The following is an 11,926-nucleotide window of genomic DNA, read 5'->3' as shown; positions in this document are numbered from 1 at the left end:
AGGAAATCTTGTAGTGCAGTCAATCTAAGGTTGGGTGGAGAGTTAGAGTCCCAATATCAGTTGGCAGTTTCATCTACAATGTAAGATAAGTGGTTTGCTTATGTTGTTGTGAATGTTATTTCAATATAGTTATTGTATTGTGTCATATAGTATGTATGGTGAATGAAAATGTCCATGTTCAATATGTAAATATATGAATGCTTGGATGCTTTGACATTATATGTGTTACCATCTTGTATTTTGAAGGCCTAGGTAGCCTATTGTTATGGTCTTGGATGCACACCCTCTCTTTAATAATTACAAGACTACATGTATGACTGTGTGTGCATGGTTAATTGTGGTATACCATCATTGTTGGTTAAACGATGTGTTTTTATATACTTGGAATGAGAGGCGCATGTGGGTGTTCATTTGATATAAGGGATTTGGGGAATCCCTATGTTGATTGTATTTGTATAGCATTACAGGATCCAGTTGAATGTTTAAAGTGTGTGTGTGTGTGTACATATGTTGTTTAGGGTGTGGAATCCCATGGTTTGTATGCTATAAGTGGCTAAGATCCTATGTGGGTTAGAGGTTGGTTGTTTTATATATTGATTATATGTTATCCTGGTTTTGTGGTTGCTTGCCATTGATGGTTAATGCCTTCCTTGCTCATGGAATGACATCTAGTGCCTGTAAATGCTAGTTAAAGCTTGTAATGGTTGTTATTTTAATGTAATTGTTTTGCGTTGTTGTGTTATGGCATGTAAAACCAATAAGGATTGGTTATTTCTCAAATGTTTCTATTGAATGTGTTAATGAGTCACTATACATGAAATGGGAACTTGAGACTCTTGGAATTATTGTTATATTCAAAGTAAGTTTATGGTAATTCAATGGGGAATGTCTATTCATGTGTAATAAATGAGGGAAGTATGCTCCTATGTTATTTGATGAGTGTAAACCTGTTAAATTCCATGGTGTGAGAGATATATATGGACTCTTTTTTTTACTGGTTAAACAATCGTAATGAAATGACTTATGTTCTATGGCCTTGGGTCGTTGAATTTAATTAAAAGTACCTTGCCCCTATAGATATGTACTTGTAATAATCATGGATGTGGTTGTTGCCAACACATTGTCGAGGATCAACTAAGTTAGTGCATTGAGGCCCTGAATTGGGAGGCTGCAAAGTTGTAAATCTCAGTGCCGGTGAGTTGGGCCAAGTACTCTAAAGGTAGTATCAAAGCTCAGGAGGGATGGATTTTCCATGTATATACATTTATTGTATATATGCCTACACACACATGTATGTATATATGTATGTATATTATATATTTGTATATGTGTGTGTGTGTCGAAGGAATTCCCTGTAGACAAAAGCTTAGGAGAGATAGACATACGCGGTTGGGAATCGAGGGCGTCACCCATCAATATGGATATATAATATATTAAAGTTCAAGAGAGATAGGTGAGATTGGTTGTGTTGCGAGCGTCCCTCTATGGCATATATATGTATACAGATATAATGCAGGAGGTGTAGTGGCCCAAAATCCTTTTAAGTGTTGAGAGGCTTAACGAAGGGCTGCTTCTCATTACATAATGGGTAGGTTCTCATTCTGAACCAAGAGATAATTGTGCATTGACAACGTAAGCCCGGGAAAAGGGAGCAAGGTGGGGCAAGAGACAACAACTTTTCCATCGTGAGACAGGCAATTTCATGTCTCGTTCTCACCTTAAGGGGGTGGTCATTCCATGATATCATCACTAAGAATAGGCCGAGATTCGATAATATGGAAGCTAAAGGTTACACTCTACCAAACAATATAAAATATTTATAATGGAAAATCCATGTGTTGCACAAGTGCTAAGACCCTGGTGGCACCTGGGCCTGGGGATGAGGTGGCATAACGATGTGGAGGTGGCAACAATGTGAAGCACTAGTGGCAAAGAACGTGTCAAAGTGGCATGGAGTAAGGGTCGATGTGGCAGATCGGAGATAGGCCACATGGCAAGTACAAATGACTATATTGGAGGACCAAGTGTCCCAAAACTGAGTGACTTGTGGCACTCTCGAAGAGGGCCACGTGGACGATATGACTCCAACATAATGTTAGCATGATGTCAGATTGACATCATCTCAAGTTGATGTCTATGTGACATCATCTCGGGATCGAGGGAGGGTTGGTGGAGTGTGTGATTCAAGGAAGGCCAACACTGACAAAGGGTAAGACAAAGACTTATTCTAGCAAATGATGGAAATATGCATCTCTCAAACCTCAGGGAACCTATGTTGTGGCAGTGTATCATTGTGGAGTGAGCGAGGTTGATGAGACTAAGATGAGAATTCCTCCCATCATTTAACTTGAGCTAAGTTTGTCTTGAGGCTATTTGTAATATGTAACACATGGAAGGTTAGGGAATTCACACGAAGACATAAATCATTTATATTATAAAAGACTGTGAAACAAGCTAAGGAATTAGTTTGGTGGGCCTGGGAGGACATGGCCTGCCACGCATGACTTCAAATTTGATAGGAAAAGCCACATGGACCACTCCATGAGTGTCATGTGGCAGCTAAAGATAATGTGGTAAGGCTTAAAAAGGGCTAAGTTCAACGTTATGCAACCAACTCACAAAATAGAAGAAACGATAATTCAACGACTTGAAAAATAACTTCTTCAAGGGGGAAACCTCCTTTACATAACATAAATGAACAATTATTTGATGATACAAATGACAAGACCTCCTTTGTATATATAGGAGTCTAAGGGGTCACAATATAATCAGAGCCTACATAATAATAATAATGTAAGGGCACAACAATAACAATAGGGGGGATACACTAATAATAGCAATAAGGGGGATACACTAGTACTATAGTGACCTAACATTCCCCTCTCCTTCAAAAAAAGTGTTGTCCTCAATGCTTGAGTAGTTCTGGATGTTTTTGTATAAAATTCTCATCTTCCCATGTGGAATCTTCAACAGGTAAGTTCTTCCACTTAATGAGATACTCTGAATTTGATTAATTTCGTGGTTCTTGGGTTCTTGTTTCCATGGCTGCTTGATCAGGTGCTCAAAAAATAGCTCAATTTCAAAGTTGTTGGATTGGTATGGAACCTAGACGCATAGTGCTCGTCATCCTGAATCTAACACAACTCGTTTCGTGTGAAACAGACTGCGTATGATTCCAAAAACAAGTTTTGTTCACTTTCCCAAACATGCGAATTAAAAAAAAGGACAGCCGAGTCAGCAGTCCATATTGCTAACGTGGCGCTGACTGGGAAGGGTATGTGGACGTTGACTTGGTCAACGGGCTCCTCAGCGAATTATATCGTGCCAAGTGGCACATTTGTACTGGTCGTATTTTAATGGTTTTGATTGGCTGGAATGATGGCCAACCATGGGCAACATGTGGCCCAGCCGGAGGCCGCCACATGGTAGTGCAGGAGGCCACCAAAAATTTGGTATAGTCCAGGCGAAGGCAGTGGGGTCAAACCCACATCCTCCCAAGAACAATACAAAGTCTTCACCAATAAACCATACACAATGTTTCTTAACCCTTAATGTTTTGGGTTATATTTAAATGAGACAGGTGCGTAGTTTGGAGGTTGGGCCAGCCCACGAACTTAACTGCCATGTGAACACCGCCGCACTAAGCCCCCAAGAGTTATGTGACCACCGGAGTAAAGGGGCTAGCGTCCGAGGCTAGCCCCTAGGCGCATGGCCCTCGATATGACCTTTCTCCTGATTTTTAGGCCTCGACAGCCAAATTATCCGTTCGACAAATCCTCCCGGATTTGGTGGCTAGTTAGTGGGAATTCAGGTGAAAATGAGGGTTCGTCACCAGATTTTGGTCAATTTGTGGAGAAACTAGGAGATGTCATAACTTCTTCAATTTTTGACCAAGTTGAGAGCAGAAAGAGGCTACACAACAATTTTTTGGACATTCTAGACTCATTGGAGCAGGTTTTAGAAGAATTTGAGCATTACAAACACATATTTTTACACATTTGAGCATAATAGAGAGGCCCAAGCCATTGGAAGCTGGACCAAGGAGACGTAGCCCAGGAGGGGTGAACTCCTTCATCATGTTCCTGTTGTGATGTGTTGTTGGTGATGTTTTGTACATTTATATGTTGATGTTCAATTACTTATTTATGTTAAAATTTCTTATAAAATTAACATAAAAACTCATTTGCACTTGCAATAAACTCATGAATCCTTAAGCACATGAATAACATTTTGTTTATAACCTTAGGAGGATCTTAGCACAACAAAGCTAATATTCCTAATCAGATCATTTTGGTATCAAAGCACTAGGTTTGCTTTGTGCAAGAAGAATTTAACTGTTTACAAGTTTATGTCATGCTTACAAGGTTAAAACCCAAAAGAGAAGGGAAATTGGTTGAAAGCCCTAAAGTTGGGTTAAAGGGGAGAAGGACAAGGTTTCCACAATATCCTCTACCATTTCTTCCTCAATTTGCAATTGAGTCACCAATGAGCATGTCTCATGAAGGAGAACCTACAATGATAGAGGATGAGAAGGTCTTCAGGAAGGCTTTCTTTGATATGACAGAGATGGTGAAGGTCCTCTTTGAAGAGAGGAATACTAGGTTGCAGGGTGAAAACTACAAACCTCACAAAGGAGAAGGTTCTTCGGGAGGAGGTAATGGAAATGGAGGTAAACCTCCACCCTCTCCACCATCTTCTTCTTCACAGGCATCTTCACCCTCTTCCACTAACACAACCCTTACTCATACTCATCAACATACCTCAAAAGGAGCTGGTAAATCACCCTTATTAAAGCTTGATGTTAAATTTGAATTGGTCATGTATAATGGTGAAGTGAATGCAGAGAAGCTTGATAATTGGATTTGTTAGTTGGAGGTATATTGCAAAATTCAAAACCTTCAAGAGGATGACATAAAGGTTCAGTTAGCTTCCTTGAGAATGGAGGGTGCATAACTAGTATGGTGGGAATGAAAGACACAAGAGGAGATAAAAAATCACAGTAAGATCTCAATTTCTTGGTCTGATTTCATTGCTACAATTAAAAGACAATTATACCCTCCAGCTTATATGCAGAAAGCCATCATGAATTGGTAGAACTTTAGACAACTTAAAGGTCAAAATGTGCAAGATTACACCCAAGAATTCATAAAAAGGTCTCTAATGTTAGGTGTAGATTTGCAATCACAAGACATGTTGTTGAAGTGCATATGGGGTTTACACAGTTATCTTAGGCATATTATCTTAATGTTTAATCCCAATAATCTAGATTATGTTTGTGTTCAAGCCACTCATCTTGAGGCAAGAGGGAAAAACACTCCAGAAGAGGGTAGTAAAAAGTCATTTAAGGGTAAAGAAAAAGAAAAGGGTTTCAAGGGAAAGAAAAATGCATCTATCAAGAAAGAAGCATAGAAAACAATATGTAAACATTGTTCCAAAGAGGATCGCGATGAAGCTAATTGTTGGAAGCTTCATCCCAAGATGAAACCAAAGAAATTCAACAACAAAGGAAAAGAAAAGGAAGTTTCCATCATTCAAGAGGATTTGGGATCCAATTCGGGTGATGAAACTAAAATTATAGCCATGGGTATAAAAGGAAAAGAGTTCATTGCTAGCACTAGTATATCAAATTGTCACACTAGCACTCCAAATGAAGAAACAAGGATTGAATTATTTCATGTGAGGGTAATCTAAAAACATACAAAAATCGACACACTTTTTGATAGTGGGTCTCAATCCAACTTGATATCTGATGAATTAGTCAAGAAACTTAATCTTGAAACCATTTTACATCCCAAGCCATATCCATTGGGTTGGATATGCAAGGACACAAACTTACAGGTTACAAGAAAATGTATTCTTTGGTTTGCAATCACAACAAACTTCATTGACGAATGTAATGCCCTACTTAATCTTATCATGCAAATTTTATTAGCGTTTAAATTCCCTGAAAATATTGACTAATAATTATCAAGAAATATTGGGACATACCTACATTTGTGAACTGTAAATTTATTTAATGATATAAATTTTATTATTGTTATTATTCAATTCCCAACTTGTCTTCTCAAATTTAATTTTGGATAGGAACTGGTCTCCTTCCATTAGTCCAATTTAAATATCCATATCCCCAAAATGTCCTCCCTAATTTCCAAATTAAATATCCATATCTTATCCCCAAAATGTCCTCTCAAATTTACTTGGGAGAAGATATTATTGATCCAAAGATGATCTGAGGTTGTCATTGATGTCAACCCAAGTAGCACCAGGGGCTACCCTGATCTTGCAATGGAATTTTGACTTGACAACTTACTCTATTTTGAGTCAAAAATCTTCTATATAGATTCTAGTCATCGAGATGTTTCCATTGATATATGGCACGCCAATTAATCCTTCATGGTTTGAGAGATATTCATTTTTGAAGTTAGTAACCCCAGTTAGTGGGCTAAAACCCTATGGGGTTGTGGCATGGCACTCATAATTGGTTTTGGTCATTGAATAGTCGTTAATTAATAATTTTTTAAGCTCCTAAAATCCCTCCAACATTATCTATAGAAGCCCCTCTCAACTCTATAAAAAGAAATCTCATATATCCTCCAAAAGTAGCGATCGTGGCATTTTCGCTATAACTTCATTTCTGCGAAGTCCTAGATTATGAAACTAAACCCATTTGATTCACAATCCTGATGAATGTAGTGACCGAATTTCAGATCTTGTTTCGCTATATTTTCATAGATATGATCTGTGGAAGTTAGGGTTTTTGCAAGCTGCCTAATTTCATCTCAAAGAAGAAACCTTGGGAAAATTGTCATAACTCTCTATCTGAGAAGAGGATTGGAATTATGTAAAATATGGCACATAGTGCACAGACTGTAGTTTTCTGTATATCAATTTCAGAGCCAAAGGAGGAAACAGTGACATGTGGCACATCGTACAAGTTCGCTATACTGAACTAGTCCATAATTAGGTCATTGTGAGAGATTGGGCATAACTTTGTCTTGAAGAGTCCAAATCGGGTCAGACCTGTGGCATTGGAAAGAAGACTCAAGGCGCTTCTATAGGACCGAAGATCACATGTTGGGGATCTGAAATCGCATAGGTACATCAGATTACATATTGTGCTCCTAGAAGGCAATAAAAACTAGATCAAGTGTTGTCAAGGGGTGCAAAGGACCAGACTTTCTAGGGCAGCAAAGAGAAAGGTGCAGCAAAATGATGCAACAGAGGTAAGCTACAGGTAAGTATCTTCTGTATATGCATGTTCATCTCTTAATTGCATTAGGTTCTTTGTATTCTAATTTGTTGTTTTCGTTTAGCACTGACATATGCTCTGCAGGATGAGGTAAGTTTTGCTATTATCATGTCATGGGTATTCCTTGAAGACTTTTTGCAGGTATTATATATTCATCAAGAGAAGAATCACTGCAAATCTAATGTTTTGGAGAATGAGAAAGGGTAGCATGACAAGAGCAACAATCAAGGTGCAAACAGTAGCAAGAAGTTCACCACATGAAGTCTTCAAGTGGGAAACACTACATACAAACATTGTAAAATTATCATTGTACAGAGTCATTGTAAAAGAATCTTTGTAAAAGTTGTAAAAGTGTCTATCTGATAAGAGTTGAAGAGGCAGTGTCGGGAGGTCTAGGATCATCATTAGGTGGTTGTGTCATAGTCGGGTTTATGGTCTAGTGTGTCTTCTTCTTCTACATCATTCTATATTATTGTAAAGTGGACCATTTTCCCTGGTAGACGAGTCCATTGTTCTTTTATTCTTATATAGGGTGGTAAGCTGGTGCTAGACTGGTGCATGAAGTCACCAACAGGTTCAAGCTTGTGAAAAATTTAGGGTGGTAGGGTGGTACTAGGGTGAGTTGTAGCTCATTGGGTGTTGGGGCATCCGTTCAGTTGACTACTGAAGAATCTCGGGCGTTGGAGCATCCATCCAATGGGAGCTGGAGAAGAATGCTTTTCTAGATTCTAGGAAGTTGGAGATTTCTTTTCAATTGGAGTTGAAGATTAAAGAATTATTAGAAAAGTGTTTGGTGGTTTTTGACCCGGAGGGGTTTTCCACCTAAAATTTTTGTGCCTCCTGTGTTCTTTTATTCATTGTTGTTACTGCATAAACATTAATGATAATTGAAGATTAACTAATGCTTTGAAAAGATTTAAAAGTGCTAATTGCTAAGGAATATTGATTCACCCCCCCCCCCCGCCCCCCCCACAGTATTTTCCAACAATTGGTATCAGAGCTTGGTTCCTTCAATAGCATTTTAACAACTGGAAGGATATCATGGAGCATACCAAGAATGGTGTACCTCTATTCAATGAAAATAATTATGCACTCTGGAAAGGAAGAATGGAGGTCTATCTCTTGGCACAAGGTTACAAAGTATGGGACACTGTTCAAAATGGCTTTACACCAACCGCGGATGAACAAGGTAAGAAGAATTTGGTAAATGATGCAAAAGCAAAGAATATTATTATTAGTGGACTTATTGAATATACTTATCATAAGGTGTTGGGTTGTAAAACTGCCAAAAATGTATGGGACAAGCTTGAGAATATATATGCAAGTGACTCAAATGTCAAAGAAGCAAATATTCAAATCTACATAGCAAAATTTGAGCAACTCAGAATGAAATAAGATGACAACATTGCTGCATACTTCCAATGCGTTGATGAAATAACCAACACTCTGGAAGGATTGGGAGAACCTGTTGACGAGAAGACTATTATACGAAAGATTCTTAGAACATTACCAAGAAGATTCAACCCAAAGGTATCGGTCTTAGAATACAGTGCAAATTTGGACAAACTCAGCAAAGAGGAATTACATAGAGTTCTCATAGCATATGAAATGAGACTTGATGAAGAAGAGAGTATTTTGCATCTAGAAATTGTGCTCACTGCATCTAAGAAAACCAATAAGGACAAACAACCTTAAAAGGCAAAGAACTGCACCTGCACCTGCAAGTGTGAAGAAAAGGAAGATGATGAAGAAGGTTTTTTAGATGGAGAATATACTTACTTTACGAGAAAACAAAAAGTTGGTAAGGGAAAATTCAAAGGTAAACTTCCATTGATATGTTTCGATTGTGGTGAGGTTGGGAATTTCGTAGCAAAATGTCTGAATAGAAGTGATGGAAACTCAAAACCAAAGAAAGGATTTAAGAAATTCAACAAGCAAAGCAAGAAGAAAGGATTCAAAAGGATCTTTCTCTCTAAAGAAGATAGCTCATCATCCGATGAAGACAGTGACAGTGAAGAAGAAGCCAATGAGAGAGTATTGTTTATGGTCAAGCACATAGGTATCAAAAAACGAAGAAGAAGGGTTGACCATAGAAGAATTTTCTAAGGAGGAAATCAAGCTTATAAAAGAGCTCAAGGTTGAGAAGATCTGTTCCAATACTCTTGAAGAACAAGTTCAAGGTCTCAAAATTGAAGTTGAAGAACACAAATGTATTGAAGAGTCACTTCAAAAGAAGTTGGAAGAAATCAACTGAGAAAGGGAAGCATTAGCTGGAGTAGTCTCTCTATGTAAGGAAGTGAAGAAGGGAAAAACTGTCCAAAACTATGCCAACAACTCAAGGGTGTTGGGAGAACTCATCAATAATCAATGATCTTACAACGACAGAACTGGCCTCGGTTACAAAGAAGAAGAAGTAGGAACTTCTACAACAAAATACAATGAACCTATGAGATTTGACAAGCATGTAGACTTCATTGAATAAGATTCGCAAGGACATCCTTGGAAGATAATTCCCCGATGAAGATTCCTATCCAGGGACCAACATATTTTTCATGGCTATTGTTATTCATGTGGAAAATTTGGTCATAACGCTGTAGAATGTCGCATGTACCCTCTGAACCAATACAATTCCAAGAGATCTGTCAAATATGAACCTCCTAGGGCTCAATGAAACATCAATAGATTTGAACATTTAAGAAGTAATATTGAATGTTACAAATGTTGAAACTTTGGACACATAGCTAGAGACTGCAGAATTGAAAATCCTCTAGAAGAATCTTCGAAGCCATAGAACGAACGAACATGGAAGAAGAAGAACACTAATAATTGTGCTCTCGCTCTCAAGGCTCAAAACAACAAAGATGTGTGGTATGTTGATAGCGGTTGCTCAACGCATATGACTGGATATAGAAAGAAATTTGTATCTCTAAAAGAGAAGAAGGATGGAACCATGTCCTTTGGAAATGATGGATCTTCAAATGTTATAGGATCAGGTACCGTCAGTCTTGGAAGCAAAGATTCTCTAGCCAAGAATGTTCTATTGGTTGAAAACATGAATCACAATCTACTTAGTGTTGCACAAATGTGTGATCAAGGACACACGATGCTATTCAACTACACAAAATGTGAAATCAGGAAAGGCAGGTATGGTAAAATTGTGGCTACAACAAGTCGAGCTCCAAACGACATATATGTTCTGGATGAAGCAACTAAAGCATGTATACTAGCTAAAGAAGATGAAAGTTGGTTATGGCACAAACGAATAGGTCACATAAATTTTGACAATCTTGTCAGGATAAGAAAAAATGTAGTACGAGAAATGTCGAAAATCTCAAAACCTTCCAACACACTATGTAAGGCCTGTCGGCACGGCAAGAAGACAAAATGCGGATTTAAAACAAAAGAAAATTTTGCATCACTTCCATTGGAATTGATACATACTGATCTATGTGGTCCTATGGAACAAAAGGCTTAGATGGAGAATTATATTTCATGTTAATGATAGATGACTATACTAGGATGACAACTACCAGTTTCCTAAAGAAAAAATTTGAAGCATTTGAGTGCTTTAAGATCTACAATGAGTTGGTCGAAAATGAAACTGAATTTAAAATAAAGTGTCTAAGATCAGATAATGGCGGAGAATTCACTTCCAATTATTTCAGCAATACTGTGACGAAAACGGAATAAAAAGACAATTTTCAACAGCACGAACACCTCAGCAAAATGGAGTTGTTGAAAGAAAGAACAAAATCGTACAGGAAATGGGTAGAACAATGCTGAAGGACTCAAAATTGGATGAAAAATTCTGGGTTCAAGCAATTGATATGAAAATATTCATTATCAACATAAATCTTCTCAGAAATAATTGCAATAAGACCCCATATGAATTATGGAAAGGAAAACCGGCTAACGTAAAATATTTCAGAATATTCGGAAGCAAATGTTATATCAAAAGAGAAGATCAAAGGTTGGGTAAGTTTGAATTGCATGTTGATGAAGGTATCTTTGTTGGTTACTCACGCAAAAGAAAGGCCTATAAATGTTATAATCTAAGACGAAAAAAGATAGTGAAGAGCATAAATGTTACATTTGATGAAGATAGTGTTCTAATGAATAATGATGAGGATCTAGAATCTTTGAAACTTGAGACAAAGGCTAAAAAAGGTACAACGAAAATTCTAGAACAAGAAGCAACTGTAAACCAGGAAGAAGTAAATAATGTTCAACAAGATATACAGGAACAACAACAAGAAGCTCCTCTAAAGAGAACAAAAGAATGGATTCAAAAGAACCATCCATCAAATCAAATCATTGGTGACATAAATTAAGGAATTGGAACAAGAAAAGGTCGACAGCTTCTTTCATCACAACAAGCTCACATTTCTTTTCTAGCAATCTTTGAGCCTAATAGTTTTGAAGAAGCCAGCTAGAATGAACATTGGGTAGCAGCTATGAACGAATAATTGGATCAAATCGAGAAGAATAACACCTAGAAATTAGTTCCAATACCAAAAGATAAAAATGTCATTGGTACTAAATGGGTGTTCAGGGACAAATTGAATGAAGATGGACAGGTTACCAGAAACAAAGCAAGATTGGTTTGCAAAGGCTATGCACAAGTGGAAGGAATTGATTTCAATGAAACATTTGCACTAGTTGCCAGAATGGAAGCCA

The sequence above is a fragment of the Pinus tabuliformis genome, chromosome 4_2 (genome assembly GCF_031772625.1).
Source record: "Pinus tabuliformis cultivar Carrire ecotype Pingquan chromosome 4_2, CPIR1, whole genome shotgun sequence".
NCBI lineage: Eukaryota > Viridiplantae > Streptophyta > Pinopsida > Pinales > Pinaceae > Pinus > Pinus tabuliformis.
This window is presented reverse-complemented; position numbering follows the sequence as displayed.